An 18,230-nucleotide genomic window follows, 5' to 3' on the forward strand; every position below is an offset into this window, starting at 1 on the left:
TGATGCCTCAGCTTCAGCCTGTTTTTTTGTGTTTAGTGACGTGTGTTAAGAAGGATTTCCTGACGTGAGAGGCCTCGAGGATGGATTGGGAAGGACACCACAGAGTGACGCTGGAGGGATGTATGCATGATCAGATCAGGATGGTATCCTGCATCTCAAATGTATTGTGTGTGTGTGTGTGTGGTAGACGCTGCAGGAGAGCCAGTCAGCAGTGCTGGTATTTGGATCCAAGTTCTGCTTGGCTGATCAGAGGGTCAGAGCTGTAGAACAGAGGATGACTTGCGCTAGAGCTGACATTGTTGTGAGCACAACAGCCGAGTAGCAGATTGTTGCCGAGCCAAAGTGATTTCAGAGACGGACACACACACACACACACACACACACTTATTGCTATGTTGAAGAGCTTATAAATTCATCTTATTCTGAATTTACGATCAGTATATGGATTATTTATATGACATTTATTTCTCACTATACATTTAGTTTTATTATTTGGATGAAAGAAAGTGTGAGCTCATGAGTCAAATCTCATGAAAGCACATTTTTCCATTAGAAATGTTGATTCGGGAATACCATCCAATTAGACTGTAATAAAGATTTGCATTTAGCAGAGGTAATTGGGGTTGTGATTATGGAGGCCTGATGTCTGCTACTTAGGCTTGGAGAGGCTTAAGGACACTTTTGGATGAGTGACAAAGCAGGTCATTTGATTTCCAGAACGAGCTTGCTGACTTCCTCCGATGTTGAAATGCCTTGGGGGCAAACATTTATTTCTTGTGCACAGCATTCCAGGATTCTGCTGCTGAATGAGAGAAAGGCCATATGCTCTGGTCAAAACCATGCAAGCCAAACAAGAGGCCTGCTCCATGTTTGTTTTTAAGTGGACTACCAATTGGAAGGTTGTGAATTCAAACCCCAGAACCACCAAGCTACCACTGTTGGGCCCTTGAGCAAGGCCAATAACCCTCAACTGCTCAGATGTGTAGCTGAGATAAATGTAAGTCTCTATGGATAAGGTCATCTGCCAAATGCCATAAAAATGTAAATGTAAAAAAAAAAGTGTATGAATATACACTCAATGAGCTCTTTATTAGGAACACCTGTAAAACTACTCATTCAATTATCTAATCAGCGCAGTCCATAAAATGCAGATGCAGATGAGCAGCTGCAGGTAATGTTCACATCAACCATCAGAACGGTGAAAAAAATGTGATCTCAGTGATGTTGACCTTGGAACGATTGTTTGTGCAAGACAGGCTGGTTTGAGTATTTCATAAACTGCTGATCTCCTGGGATTTCCACACACAACAGTCTCTAGAGTTTACTCAGAATTGTGCATTAAAGAAAAACATCCAGTGCGCATCAGTTCTGTGGACGGAAATGCCTTGTTGATGAGAGCGGTCATCTGAGCTGACAGAAAGGCTACAGTAACTCAGATAACCACTCTGTACAATTGTGGTAAGCAGGAAAGCATCTCAGAATGCACATGTCGAATCTTGAGGTGGATCTTGAGGTTCGCTGACTAAGACTTAAGTCTACACCTTGAGCTTACTGGAGTAAGGGGGCTGGAGTGGCTCTCTATAGGTCAGTGTAGTTTATGCTTCAGGGTAGACAGAGTTTTTGGATTCCAGGGCTTAGTCTGGCATGCAGTGGTGTAGGGTGATGAAGAGAAGTTGGACTCTGCTTGAATTCATAGTGAACTAAAGCGGCATTAAAGAACGCAGGCGTACTTCTCATCCTACTTCACTCAGAGTAATAGAAGAAACAAGTGATAAATAACACAGAAGTGAAAAGACAGAGAACATTTTGGATTGGGAGGATTCTGTTTTTTCTCGTTTGTGTGTTCCAGGATTTTTGGAAGTTGTGATCAGTATTGAAGCTTCCTGAATGTAGGAAATGAACAGAGCTCCAAAACACATTTCTCAAATGCTTCCTCTAGATGACATCTATCTGGTAATGTGAATCAAACAAAGCACACAGGCATAAACACATTAATTTGATGCTGTTTCCTTTCATTTTACATTCTGACCAGATCTGGATCTGATGAATTCCTGAGTCATTGACCTTAGTCTATCTTGTAGTTTAATCATGTGATTTGATGACAAATGTGGCTGACATTCCAGTAGTTAATATGAGCGGGCCGACAGATTGTTTACTGTACTGAAAATGGCAGATTTGTACTCCGCCTGTGTAACACAACCACAGTGTGACACTCCAGGTCTAGGACACTGGCCTTTGTGTCACTAGGGATTGTTTTGAGCTGTAATTGAGAAGTGTATTGAAAATGTTCTTGGTATACTGCAGCAACACTCTCAGACTAAGCTATACAGGTTCACTGGACATGGCAGCAATATTTACAGGCGGATTGTACCTGGTTTGAATTTGATTATTTTTGTTGTGGTTTGAGTTTTCTCAGACAGATTGTACAGCAGAGGCTGTGGAAGAACATTCGATGGCTTTGGGTTTGGGAAATGAATGAATGTGCATGTGTCCTTCATACCTTAACGTTCTTGGATGGAACTCAGTGTTCGAGGTCAAGTCTGTTTGTCTCATCTTAAGGAAACTTGATACTTTCATGTGATTTTCTCTTTTTAGTCCTGTTTGCCTTTTATGTGGATGTATCATCCTTCAACAAGTCTGGGTTTATTTTGCTACCCTGTTAGAGGGGCTTGTAGTGTCTGATTGAGAGCAGACCCCTTTTTTTGTAATGGGTGACTAAGCAATGGTCCGTGGCTTCAAACAGAAGATTTAAATGCAGATGATTTTAAATATTAGGAACAATAAAAAAAATGCTACTGGAACTCTTGATTCATGTTAGATTAAAGGAAAACACTTTTGATTCTTCAGTCAGATATTTACTACAGTTCTCACCATAAAAAATATTGCTTTGCTTTACTGCCATTAAGCAACAGTTAGGTCAGTTCTCAGACAATAAGGACCTGCCTGCTTGACAGTTGTTCAGTGATGTTGATACGGAATGTAGCTAAACTAGAGCAATCATGAAAGAAAATAAAAGTAGTGTAGAGCACACAGGAACGGGTGTAGAAAAGAAAGCGGCTTAATAGAAAGAGAAGATTGGTGGAGTGACTTGCATTATTTTAACACCCTTCTGACACCTGAATGTCGCAGAATTTCAACTGTCAAAAGAAGCACCATCTGAGATTCCTGTAGACAAAGGCTCATCTTTCTCTTCTCAGAGCTGAAGGAACACCTTGACTCAGGCTCTGATCCAAGTGTCACATCACATGACGAGTGTGTACCCCCTCACAGGAGAGATGGATAGAGCGCTAAAAACCATTGCAGGAGATTGTAATCCATACTCACTGTACATTTATTTTATTGTACTGGTGGTGTATTCCCTGGCTGAGCTCTGTTTTTACTCAGTATAGAAATACATGCAATCATGAATGCATTGCATGGGTCATTCTGCCCAGTAACTCTCCATTTGACTACCCTCCTGCTCCCCAGCAGGACTGAGAATGTGTAGCTCTTTTAACACTTTAGTGACTGTGTAATGTTTATTCCAACAGCTCTGGTTTTGCAATCAGCCAGCAGGCAGCCCTCATTTGATAGGCACTTTTAATACCAGCAATGATGTGTAGAGTGCTCTTGGCCATATGCCCACTCTGGAACACACATGGTAAAAGCATCAAGGTGCTCAACGTTTATTTCAGCAATGCCACTGAAGTCTGCTCATCAAGCTTCTGTTTTAATAACTCTTGTCATGGCAGTGTGCCGCCCTTTTCTCTCAGTAACCTAATAGTAGTAGAGATATGCTCCCTAAGCACCATATCACCTTTTTATGCTCTGGGCCACAGTATTTGAATGCAAATTGTAGGTGGCTTGGCCCTCAGCATGGTGGTCCTCTGAGACGTGCCTTCATCTGTAGTCTTTCATTTAACTGATCTGACAAAACTCGGTAACAGATTTGTCTGACTTGATCCTGTTTTGGGGAAAAACCACTTGATACCTACCCTTGTATAATTTCGTCATGAGCACATTTAAGCTATAACAAGGCTGGATTATAAGGAAGACTGATTGGTGTTTCATTTGTCAGCAGTCTCTTATAATGTGAGTGATCTTTTTATTTTGCTGATGGACTGTATTGTGTGCTTTCTTTACTTTTAAGGGGGATTCCGCACCCCAAGCGAAATCTGTTTCAAAACAAGAGCACTAATCATGTCTTTTATCACCCTCCCAACATAAATACAGGGGTTAAAGATGGCCTTACAAATATGGACATGGCAATTAGGATTTCTGTAGCAGAACAATAAAACACCACAGATCTAATTTGTAAGTGTAAAACCTTTCTGTCCTGCTGCAGTTTAGATGTTGTTTTAACCTTATCTAGGCAGCCATTTGTCTTTCATAAGTAATGTGTTTGTTATTCAAGCAGTGGTCATGTGTGTGTGTGTGTGTGTGTGTGTGTGTGTGTGTGTGTGTGTGTGTGTGTGTGTGTGTGTGTGTGTGTGTGTGTGTGTGTGTGTGTGTGTGTGTGTGTGTGTGTGTGTGTGTGTGTGTGTAGGAAAAGCATGGCTCCTTCATGTCCCAGGCTGCTCCTAGGCCTTATCTTTATCGTGAATAAGAGTTATAGATTGAGGTCAATAATTTCATCCTGAAACTCTTCATTTCATTAGAGTATCAAGACACCTTATTTACTGGGATTAGTAACCATGTTAATGCAGGGAAATTACCAAATTGTGCTGGACTCTGACCCTCTTGGATGGGAACTGATGGCTTCTGATGTAACTTCACCATTCTCAGTTACTGGATAAAGTCATATTCGTTTCCACATTGTTTGAGCAGGGAGCATGAAATAAGAACTGGAATAATACTGCATCACAAACTATACTATCTATATCCTCTCAATTTACTGTTTCTGTTTCTTTCTGAATCCTTTCAATCATCCAGCTTTTTGGGCTGATAGCCAAGTTAACACTGGATAGTTTTAAGCCATAAATGTTGCTTGAAGCTATCTCAGTTACATCAGGTATTTGAAGCTATGCAAACACCAGTGTGAGACCATAAAGGTCTTCAGGTTAGCTTGGTGGAGAAGGTTTTGACTTTCACTCTGCTGCATTCTATATGCATAAACTATGTATGTTTCTTATATTCTGTACCTGCAGCATTTTCGCTTCAAGCTCCTGGCAGAGTAGCTGCTAAAGTGTAATATCTTACACATGTGCAGGATCTGGTAGGTGTTAATGCAACCCTGCTCTTTTAAAGCTGCATTTTATTTGTGATAAATTAGCTGAGCTCAGGGCCTGTAACTAAGGATTTTCTTGTTGTGTGTGGATAAAAAGTGGGAAGATATTTCTCCCTGTGTCTCTGTTGATACTCTTGTCACTTCAAAGTGTGCTGTTTTTCTGATAATGAAGTCGAACTATCTGCTCACTTACTGGCTATTTCTTTTGTGTTGTTGATTCACTAAGCAGGACCCAATTAAAGTGGAGAGCTTACTGTATCAACCCGAGTGAATTGTTGCATTTCAGTTCAAGTCAGTCCATCGAAGGAAGTGAAGTCAGAACAAGCCCTTATTAAACCCTGTGCACAATAGTGAAGTCTACCCACACTTTTATAGTACATCATAACTCAATGAAAGGCAAGCTGGAGTTTGAAGCAGCACCATTCCCTTTCCCAGCACTGTTTCTTTGAATCTCTGGAACATCCATTCACTGGGCATGTGGACTGTGTGATGTGATGTTAGCATATGCAGTCATGTGAAAATTGGATTACAGAATAAGAATAGGTGTTCCTGTGCAGGCCCCATTGCTGGATTCTGGACACACCGTAGACCTGCAATTGTGGATAAATTTCTTGGTGGCTGCAATTTAATTGTTTAACAGAAAAAAAATGAAGATTTATGTGTTGTTCCAGCACACGAATCATCTCAATGGATAGAAGTAGGAAGCTTTTCTTCCTACCAGACTGGAAAAGGTGGTCAGATTTTTAAAGTATACTTTTTTCTCCTGGGGGCAATTTGGGAGAATGATGGTAAAGTCAGGTTAATAGTGGCTTTTCTGGCACCACCACAATGGGGTCTTTGTGGTGATCTGTAAGAACCTTGCTGTAATTATTTAATCTCAGGCTTAGTGGCTCAGTTCTTCATCTCTAAGGGCTGTTTGGGAAAATATTTCAATCTCTATCTTGCCACAAATGAGCCTGAAAGATTGCAATAAGTGCATGTAACTTCAAACTTCTGGCCTTTTGAGAAAAGCTGCAACTGACACAAGGTAAAAAAAAAAATGCAGAGAAATATAGTGCTACTAATAACTCTGAGAAACAAATGGAATGATCATTGGAACTGCATAGACAAGTGGAACCATTTTTTGGATTACAGAAGTTGTTTTATAGCATTGCTGGCTACTGTGGTTCCCTATTTGCACATTTTAATTTTATGATGCCAGCACAGAGGAGGCATAACAGTAAGTGAAAATGACTTCGTGTGGTGAGTCACCTGACTTGACCTGCCTACGGGACGAGTGTGGATGATGGACTGTTGGCTTCTGTCTACTTGAGTTTTTTTGTGAAAATATCTCAACCTGATATGGCTTTTGTTTACAGTTTATTGGCTCCATGAGGATAAAAGAGGTGCATGGAGAATGGTACCCTTTTTTTCCAGCAAGTCATTGCATCTCCTAAGCTTTCTAGAAGGGTCACATAAAAGTATTTTTATTTGGAAATTTATATTTAACAAGCCTCTATATAAAAGATGTGAAACACCATGAAAGTTCCTTTTTAAAGTGTTCAATACACCCTCACACAGTTTTTAAACTCACTTGGCTAAAAGAAGGTTTATTATATAAGTAAACTAAAACTCTACAGAAGATGTCACGCCAAATTAATGAAGCACAAGAGTAAAAGAGGTAACACAAGGTTAGACTGGCCATACTGTAGCCATTTTGTGAACCCTGTGGCTTTGACAACAAACCTAAGAATGTTAACCTGCAGTTAAAAAACTCAGACAATTATAGACACATTTATCAAATATTTCTCATTATGCAGTATATGTATATATAAAAATATGTGGACATCTGACCATCACACCCATGTGTGCCTATTCCAAAACTGTAGGCATTAACACAGTTGGTCCACCCTTTGCTCTTATAACAGTCTCCACTCTTCTGGGAAGGCTTTCCATTAGATTTTGGAGTGTGGCTGTGGGGATTACTGCTCATTCAGCCACAAGAGCATTAGTGAGGTCAGGCACTGATGTCAAGTGAGAAGGCCTGGTGAGTAGTCAGCATTCCAATTCATCCAAAAGGTGTTCAGTGGGGTTGAGGTCAAGGATTGGGCCACTCGTGTTCCTGGCAAACCATGTCTTCATGGACATTTGTGCACTTTGTGCACAGGGGCATTGTCATGATGACACATATTTGGGCCCTTTAATTCCAGTGAAGGGAAATCTTAGTGCTACAGCATATAAAGATACTCCAGACAGTTGTCTGCTTACAATACAACTCGTGGCAAGAGTTTTGGGAAGGCCCATATATGGGTGTGATGGTCAGGTATCCACAAACTTATGGTCATATAGTGTAGGATTTTGATAAAAAGAAATATAAGATTATTCACCCTATTACTAGACATTTGTTTTATTGCAGTATTGAAATTGGCCTGTTCTTAAAGGCAGATAATTCTGCTTATTTTTAGATATCTTTCAATATATCAAGGCCATTTCAAGCTGAAAATTTGAAAAGAAATATCTAGAAATATGCAGAATAATCTTATATTTGTTTTTATCATAATGTCATAATGAGAAATGTTAGATAAATGCAAGACTTTTTAACTTTTTGCAATGTTTTAATGTTCTGTTCAATGTTTTGCAAAACCTATGATCTGAAGTTAGAGAAACATCACAGCACTTTCTCCATGCCAACAGAACCCCAGGCCAAGCGTTTTATTAAGGTTCCTATCTTCCCCACTGCTGTGACATTCCTGTACTATGCTTACAATGCAGAAGTTGGAAAGATGACACATGTGTTCTTGGCTGGTGTGGTGTCTTTACAGGGGCTTTCAGAGGAGAGGGGAATCTGAGAGACTGGCCCAGGATAAGAGGAGTAGTGGTGGGAAGCAGAGCTTGGGTATTTTGGGGTATAGAATTCCAGCATCTCTGGAGTGGGAATTAGATGTTCTCAAGATGGTTTCCTATTTGGTCTGGGCCACCTAGAGTGTTGCCCATGTTGTGTTACCGACGAAAAATGAGTAGATTCCTCATATTATACAGACATTTAATTTTTTTATCCATATTTTATGTATTTTTTTTAAATACTGCAAATTGTGAAGCCATGTCTAGAAAGGAAATGTGGCCTATGTAAGGCATCAAATGGCATAGGATTTTTTTTTCCCATTATGGACAGATTCAAGGCAGAAGGTTCTTTTATTCAAGTGTAACAATTTCAGATGGCCTCTGCCTCTACGTACATCACTTTGCATAAGGAGAAAATGTGGCAACAGGTGGTTGCAAACTGGTTGCAAAATACTGGAGAGAGGAGAACTTCTAAATTGTTCTGTACTTTATTAATATTGCACTTTTAATATATGTTTACAGAAGCATATGCAATAAACTGAATGTTCAGCACTTCACAGTAAACAGAGAAACACATTTGAACAGGATTCCTGCAGACACCTTCATATGCAGTGTATTTAAAGCCAGTGCTTGATGTGCCTTTTGATGAAGGTTGTCTATAGATGTCCCAGAGCAACCCAGCAGAACAGGAAGTGGTAGCAAGCCCAGAATGTGTCAGGAATCTGAGTATACACTTCCACATGCTTGTATATAGGGTTTCACCTTTCATGGCCGCCACTCCTCTGACCTCAGTGGCCTGACTCTACACCAAAATGGCTACTCATGCCAGCCACTGGTACCACTGCCAATCATTCCTAGAAGGTTCTCTGCTTTTTGCTTCCGGTTGATCATGTGTCTGTGCTGATTTTCTTTTTAGCTTGTTTTTTTTTTTTTGTCCAACAGCATTAAAGTTTTTTCCGCTGATAGATTGACAAACATTTCTATTGCTCATTCCACATTGTGCTGTGGCTCCCGCTGGGTGTGAAGATATGGCTTCAGGCAGTGGGTAAATAATTCTGATGCCTGGTCTGATTAAACACATTCCCAGTCTGGTTTAAGAAGTGTGAACATGCCTTCTGAGTAATTTAGTAAGTCCACATAGGCCTATGGTCTGTGGCAGAACGTTTCTCATCTGTAAATTACATTGCCCAAATCAAATTATGTTTATTTAAGAAAGGAGTTGTGCCCAAATTAGAAGGCCCTAATTTAATAAGATCCCAATCAAAGAATATAAAACAATATTCAAATGAAGGTTTATAATGTGCTAGTTGTTCTCACAACTCAGAACTCAAAACTTTAACTACATTTCAAAGAGACTACCAAAAGCATGAAAATGAAACTTGTCACATTGTCTGTAATTGTATCACAGTATAAGGCAGTGAGAGGTGTTGAAAAAGCGCTCTGTTCATAACATATGCATAAAAATCTTTTCACTCTCGTTGAATCCTGTGTTCACTGGACGTCCAATCATGGAATATATAAAATATGAAACCATTTTACCATTAAAATATTGTCATAATTTACAGAAATTTTCTCATTATTTTGAGGTACTGACATCATTTTGGTGACATAATGGTGGAAACAGGCTTGTGCCAACTTAATACCTGCTCTTCAGTCATATTAATTTCACCATGCAATCCTATTAAGAAGTTACTTTGCTTCCTTTTGTAGGTTTTTATACATGCAAACCTTTACTAAATCAGGTTGTGAATCTTTTTAGTCAATAAGCTATTCTTTGTAAAGTGTACAGTCTTATGGAGGGTTTGAGAATATTATCCTTTCATGATGTCTACATATTTTATTACTTTGGAATGACTCAGGAACAGTGTGGCAACATAGGACTGTACCTTATCATCTCTAATGACTTCTAATTGGTCTCAATACACTGCCTATTCTTGTTTGACCACAGATTTCTTGTGTGATCCATTCTGGCATTTTCTACAAAAATACCACTTGCCACTTCGGCAGCAGTTTTGATAAATATGTCCTCTAATTACTAGAAAAACACAGGGTTCTTAAAATAGTAAAGGAAAGAATAATTCATAGACCCATAGGAAAGGTTTGTCACTGTTGTAAATGTGTCATTACTTATCCCTGCTTTAGTTATTGCATGTCTAAATTACAGGAAGGACTGGTCAGAATTTTTCTTCTTTTTCACTGGAGGACATTATACTTGCCTGAGATGTTTTCCTACATAGATGTAGGAGACATACATCAGTGTCTCTTAGGTCAGTTGACTTTTAGTTACAGGTAATTTCTTTACATTTCTCATTCCATTTATCTCCATTACGCCTGGGGTTCATGTCTGTGTCTGTGTCCTTTTTCTTCTTTGGGCCATTTAAAAGCAAAGCTGTCATATGCCAACTTCCATTTTCACGCTATTTTAAACATAAGCAGCTTGGAAAGGGATCTATTATTCTGTGCTTATGCATTCCACCTAAAGGAAAACAGCTTGATATAATCATTTACCTTCAGAAAAAATAGCTGCCTTTCACAAATTGTTTGATGGATTAGTTTGGGCTTGTTCAGTTTTCCAGATTGATGGCTGAATGAGTTCTTAAAGAAATCATCGGAATAATTTTATATGACATGGAGTATTTATTTGTCATACGTGATTTTCACTTTTGTCTATGACAAGATTTGGAATATACCAGTATATACGTAACTCTGCCTTGATGCTAACTAAATTGCATTTAAAAGAAATTATGTTTTATCAGCCCCTGATGCAGTACATATGATATGTTAATCCCTTGATACTAGATTAAAATGCTCTGCATTTTGGGGTTAGTAATACTGTTTTCTGCAGTAGTCTGAATATTACCATCGTCTACTGTGCCATGGTACTTTTGTGTGTGTGTGTGCACAGATACGCTGAGTGTTCTAAGGAATAAAGCAGCAGTGTAGTGACTGTAGAATTAAATGCGATAAGCCACACAGCTGCAAAAGTACTACTTTTGTGATAAAGTAGTTAGAATTTTCACTTTAAGTGCAGTGCATGATAACTATATCCCAGTAGTGTGCTGTGGTACACGAGCCTCCACCTCCCCCTCTGCTGTCAGCAGTGTTTAAGACTTACTAACACACTGCCAGAAAAAACAGCTGGATCTCTTGACGGGCACTGACATCAGGCGTGTGATCTACTACTTTATAAACACAGCTCTGAAATTAAACTGCTTTATTTATGTGCAGAGCCGACAGTGTGACTCAGTACAGAAGATGTTTACCTTCCCTACAGCTTTCCTCTGAGTGTCTTAGACTGAGAGGGATAAAAAGAGTCATCAGAGATGCACTGATTGCACCTGTAGTGACAGAGAGCATGGCCAAGGCATGCTGTGTAGCTATTCAGAGTCATCACTTATTAGTTTATACAAGTCAAATATAGTACTAGCTGACATCAAGGGGTAAAGTGTCTAGGGTTGTTAAACTCATTTACATTTACACTCATTCATTTTGCAGATGCTTTTATCCAAAGTGACAAAAAAATCAAGCTGAGCAGAGGAGGATTAAGGGCCTTGCTTGTTCACCCAACAGTGTTAGCTTGGCAGGACTAGGTTTCAGTTTCCCAAAAACTAACACTGAACCACAACTAGACTGATTCGTTGAGCCTTTTTAATGTCCACATTGATTTGTTATTGCATATGACTAACTCCAATCTCTCTTTTTTTTTCTCTCTGTTGCAGGACCTCCTGTAAGTACAATAGACCTGTTGCCTTTGTTGCCTGGATTGCGGTAAAATGACCCAAACTTTGTCTAGTGTCTGTTTCTGTGTGCTGTTTCTGTGCTGTGCTGTGCTGTGCTGTGCTGTGCTGTGTGTGTGCGTGTGTGCGTGTGTGCGTGTGTGCGTGTGTGCGTGTGTGTGTGTGTGTGTGTGTGTGTGTGTGTGTGTGTGAATATGAGCTAGCATGTTGTGTCACAAGTCACCTTGTCACCTTTATATATATTTGGATATAAAAAGCAAACTACATTTCATAGATTCTTTCTTTAATTCTTTGATAGTTTCTTTGTATAATTTTCCAAAAAACGTTTGGGCAACTTTCTGATAAGGAAACACTCTGTTGTAGGGTTCTATGTAGACCTTGTAAGGGTTCCCACAAAGGGAGACCCGTATAGAAATCTTAAAGGAAAAAATAAATCTTTTTTTCTAAAAGTGTACATCTTCCTGCTGCATAATAAATCTCAAAAATACAAGGCAGTAAATGGTTAAGCAGATGAAAGGAGAGAAAACGTGTGGACTTTATATGTGTGATAAAACAGCAGGACACATTCAGACCTTTTAACCACCATTACAAAACCACAGTTCTCGTCTGTGGATTATTTTCCAGAGTTTGAGCGTCACCTGCGCATCACACCGTGTGAGCACAGGATTTTGGCCCTGCTTAGCCTCCACATTTATTCTTATATTTCATCTTCATTGTCCGGGAGAGCCAGGAAGCATGGCTAAGAATGAAATGTCTATACATTCTGTATACCTTATGAGTGCGAAATAAAGCTGAACATTAATAGGCATAGTCATTAACTCAAGCTGATAAATACAAGCATTGTTATATTGAATTTGCTGAGCATTGGTGTGAGAGTGTAGGATACCTTGATGAGAAGAGGAGAGGAGAGCAGAGGAGAGGCGGTATTGACTAAAATTAGGTGTGGTTAGGGACAGCTGCTTCCATGCTTTTAGAGATTGAAGGTCGAGCTCCTCCTCTAAGCTCTGGCAGTGATTAATGATATAACAGTGACCACAGACATAATAAAAGGGCAGGCTTAAGGCACTGGAAGAGCTCAAATACACATACAGAAATGTAAACTTTAAACTTTAAAGGTATTAAGTAAAACTACTCAAAAAGAACCTTTACTCAAAAAATAGCATTTGAAACAAGACAATGTTTGAACTCTCACTTGTGCAAACAGTAATGCTTATATCTTTCCATGGAGTAGCATAAAATATTCAGGACTTTTTAAGAAAAAAAAACACTGAATCAACACAAAAGGTTTTAGCTTGATGGAGGAAAGTGTGCAGTTAATGGAAAGACAATGAAAAAAATAAAGAATCCCATGTGCACATTATTAATAGCACAAGCAGGCAAAATCACATTCTAAATAATAATTAGGCTAAAGTTACTGAAATTAAGGAATAAAACACTTTAGAATGTGATGTTGTGTGTGGTGTTACCACAGTGATGTGGATTATTTTCCTATAACAGCACATCCCGAAGTGTTTTATTCCACTTATTCCATAGCAATGTGCCGACAATTGCAGTGTTGAGTTTATTAATGAAGAACCCCATACTTTTTAACATTCATAATGACATTTAATGATATGGAACATCTGTGAGACAAGGTAGTTCCTGTTATCACTTACATTATAACAGCTGTAAACAGTTGTTCCCTCCCCAGCCTCTCGTCGTGTTACTGAGAAAGTCCTCTTTCCTAAAGACACTCTCTAGTGGTGGAAAACTCACTGACACCCAAACTCACTGATTGCTTCCATAAATGTTAAATAAACATCTCCTTACAGAAAGCTTCACCATGATTATACATCAATTATTATACATTTTTCTTTGTTAAATATCGCACATTTTCTTAATCCATTTATTATTAGTCTTATTATTACTGTAACTTATTATTAACTTAACTTATTATTATTAGATTATTCGTATTACAGATGAAAATACTGACAAAGATTTCTATGCTGTAATAGAAAATTAATGAACACCGTGAGATTCAAGAATTCATCAGCACTGGAGTATAACACAAAAGAAGTAAGGATGCAGTCTGGTTACTGAATATGTGTATGGCTAATTTTGTAATCACCAGCAAGTCACATGCTCAAAATAACAAGCTGCTGTGAGGTCTTTCAGTGTCAGGAGTGAGTAATTGGCAATCAGAGGCCATGTGACAAGTGCAGTGTTTGTTTTCAGACGTGGTTGGAAACAATCAAACACTCCTCTGGAGTGATGGATGGTTTCAGCTCTTAGGTTGTCGGCTTCGTGCTGATCTACTACTATGGCGCACGAGTGATCTTACTGAGCAGGGAAGTGAGGGTCTAGACCAACATTTACACAAGTAAGTTAGCATAACACAGTTACAGGTGTGATTCCAATTCTACCACGTCTAGAAATTGACCATTTCCTGTTGAAAGTGAACACTTTGATGGGTTTAAATACATAATTGTTTCTCATTCTTTACAGCTCAGCTAACATGGTCACGGCCTTTAGCTGTGTGTGAGGCAGGACTAGTTCAACATAGCTTTTAAGCGTCACCAGCTCACAACCATTAAAGTCTGCACATGTCCAAATAAAATTGTATCCTGTTCAAAGCAGACGTGAGCCTAAATTTATGCACATTATTACAAAACCTCTGATGATTTAAATAGCATATGTTAAGGCAGCCCATTGGGTGTTGTATTTACTTTGAGCCCAAAATGCCACTCTTTGTTTCAGAAACAAGCAATTTTTTAATATGTTGTCAAGTATCCTTTTTTCACTAAGGAGTTTAATACAAACATAAGTGTGCAAGAAGAGTGACAAGAATGCTAAATGGTAAAATGCTGTAAAATGTGAATGCTGTTGATCTAAAATCCCATACTAGAGCTACAGTAGTCAGAGAGAGCTTATCCAGGACTTTTTCCTCATTAAAGGATTGACCAAGAAAATCTTATCATTACACAATTCATATTCCAGCAGCTGCATTAAAGGTTTGCGTGGTATAAATCTGTTGAAGAAAAATTGATCCCCACCATTCTGTGCTTAAAAAATAGGAGGATTTACTTCAGTCTGATGTATTTCACTAGAATTGAATGTCTGGATGTTTAAGGGCTCACAGTTACCACTGAGCGTGGTGGTACTGTAACCCCTCAGCCCCTGTGGGGAACCTAATCATTCCCCCAGAAGCACTGTAGCAGTAATGAGAGCCACATGTGTGCTGCTACCGTTTAGCACAAATGAGGGGTTCTTTTCCGGTAGCTGACCTTTGACCTTGCCAGACACATCTCTTGGCCAGTCTGAGACGTGCCCAGGAGCCATTTGTGTTTTAAGCCTCAAAGCAGGCTATATACACACTCACATGAATGCTTCATCCTATACACACACCGAGTTGATCTCTCTCTCTCTCATTGTTTCACTCAGAACTTTCTTTCTTCTCTTAGGCATTTTGTTACACACATGCTTTCCAACTTACATCACTGTTCTCTCTCACACTCCTTTTACCAGAGCTTGTATACACTTATTATGATCTGTCATAAATAACCCATAAATAAGTTATTAACAGACCTACATCTCTGCAGTATCAGAACCTTGCCTGTACTCTGAATAGAGATATGTCTTACTAGATTTATACAAGGGCCTTTATTTTCATGATCATGGTGCAAGTGCAAATATATGAGAGGCATAAGAAAATTGCACAATATGTTCTTCATATTTCGGTGACAATTGGCACAGGTGGTAACTTAGCAAAGAGCAGTGCAACTGTAAAAATAATAAATAAAATAAAAAAAGAAGAGATGATTCTGTTAATTATTTGATGTTCTGAGAATAATGTCAGTTAATTAATGTATTAATGTACCTCAACTGAATGATTTTTATTTGTATTATTCTATTTTATTTATTAATTTATTTTACAAAAAACCAACAACAATTCAGGCAGTTCTTAATCAGTATTTAACTAAAAGTTAATTGTACCTAAGTATACTCTTTCAGAAAATTAGTAGAAATTTTAGAAATGGGAGAAATACAGGAGAAAAGGTTCTTCAAGGGTTCCTCTGATGGTTAAGGGTTCACAATTTTACACATTGTAGACTACAGAACCTTTAAGAGGTTATAGAATGTTATAGAATTCCTCCAAAGTGACTAGTACCTTTAGTTGTATCTAAATATAACCTAATCTACAGCTTATTTACATTAAAGTGAGGTGGCTGAGCAGTTGTTTTTAAGCCCAAATCAGAAAAAAAAAAACTGTTCTGGCATTGCATTTGAGCTAAGAGGGGGTAACTCGGCAGGTGTTAACATAATGTTAGACCAAAGTTGGATATAAACTGGCCTCTGTTTCTGGGGATTGTGATTGTCAAAGCCTATATCACAGAGTTCCACTCTCATTTCTGTAATGCCCAACCAGGTTAGCAATATGCTCTCTTAGAGATGCATCAACATGATGCTACTGCAAAACTTCTCTGTAGTTTATAAATGGTTTATAGCTTGTCAAGCTATAAAATGCATGTTTAATGTGAATTACTGAGTCAATTCTACAGTTTATGGCTGAAATCAACCTGTTACTTCTGAATGGATGATGGGAAGATCAAAGAGCTGATCCAAAAGACAGTAGAAAGGATGTTTTTGTCTCCCTAACAGTTTCCTTTCTGACTGAGTCTTGATAAATGACTTCCCTTTCTCAACAGCAGGCCAAGAAGAAGACACAAACACACTCTCAGGGTTGAATAATCTATGACCACTATGTCCCATGATGGTTTTCAATCATGAAAAGAATATTTCCATTTGAGTGATGTAACATCAAGTTTTGGCTGTAATGAGGTATAATCTCACAAGCCCACATTTTAGAAGGAGAATAACAGTGGGAGTCTGGATATCTTTCTTTTTTCAGATGAAATAACTTTGGTTAATTAGGTTTCTGGTAGGACAGGAATTAATATAAAATTAAGGGTAATAAAAAACCCCTGCCTGCATGACCACACAATCTGTGATATGCTTTTTGTATGTGTGTGCATCTGAAATCGATTCAGAGTGGTATACATTCATGTTGATATAAAACCCCACAGTAAAATCACAGTGTTTAGTTTAGCATTTGGTTTCCAGTTTTATTCTTAGTAATGGAAATGGGGCATATCAACTTAAAGCAGTGTTATGGAAAAAGATTTCAGATGCCAGTTTTACAATGTTGGAGTGTTTGCATGTTTTCACTGTTTGTGGAGTGCTCTTGCATTGCATTAGCACACTCAGGCCTTACCGCAGTGAAATCCCAATGTAATTTTAAGACTCTTATCTAATTTTGAATCTCCTGTAATATAAAACAGACTGATAAATTTAGAATTTTATTATGGTTTGGCTGGGTGTTGGGATGTTTGATTGATGACAGGTTCTTTCTTTATTTTTGTACCCATCTCTCTCACCCTTTTTCAGGGTCCTCCTGGACGAGCTGGCTTTCCGGTAATTGTCTCAGAACTGTCCTGTTGTGTGTCTGTCTTTGTCCTTGTCTAGGACTTTTCCACTCTCTAGTGTATTTTATTGAGAAGCTGTTACGAGTTTTAGATTCTAAAATACAAACATACAATACATCAAAGTTCAGCTTTTCCAATAAGATACACAGTGAGACTATTTTCAACAGCAAGGTTAAACAACCAATTTAGTGAAAATACACTTGCTGTCTTTGGGATGAGTTCTTTTAATGCAATTCAGTTAATTGATGTATTTAACATATGTAAAGTCAGTAAACCCAGGCAGTCCAGCATTACCATTGGCAAACTCTGCTTTGCACGTTTGTTCGCATCTTCACAGCCCTTCCGCACTCTGCCTTAATGTCCTCTTCAGAGTTTCTGTTGAAATACTAGTATTACTAACAAAGACCTAAAACACACCTGGTCTTCATTAAAGCATGTTTTAAGGAGGCTACCTAAAGCTCTTTGCTGTCAATTATAACAACAGCAAATCACTCTTACTCAAGACACCTCAGCTTGTGAAACCCAATCATAAAGATCTCCCAAAAAGTGGGTGAAATGGAAGAAACAGCACATTCATTCAGACGTTTGACAAGTTTGGACAAAGTTTGAATATGACTCCTGCGGATATTTTAGATGGATTGCGCAGTCTGGAAAAGTGTTTTCCATACAATATATGGGCACATGTATGAATACATACCTTTAAATGAATTCACCAAAGTGTGCCTTTGTGCAGAGTGATGACTTCGGCATGATTACTTTATTTAACTTTTGATCATGCTGAGTTGTTTTAATCGAAATTTCTGGTCCTGTTTCCTATATGTAAAGATAACTTTCATTCACTATATAAGCTATCCCACTGAATATTATAAGGATCAGTGAATAGTTAGAAGATGCTGATGCTAGCTTGACAGTTTAAAGAATCACTTTAAGTTCTTTATGAGTTGTAGTCATGAAGTAATTTACTTTGGTGTTTATTGCCTTATTTAAGAACAGTATAATCAGTAA

The sequence above is a fragment of the Ictalurus furcatus genome, chromosome 3 (genome assembly GCF_023375685.1).
Source record: "Ictalurus furcatus strain D&B chromosome 3, Billie_1.0, whole genome shotgun sequence".
In the NCBI taxonomy this organism is placed as follows: domain Eukaryota; kingdom Metazoa; phylum Chordata; class Actinopteri; order Siluriformes; family Ictaluridae; genus Ictalurus; species Ictalurus furcatus.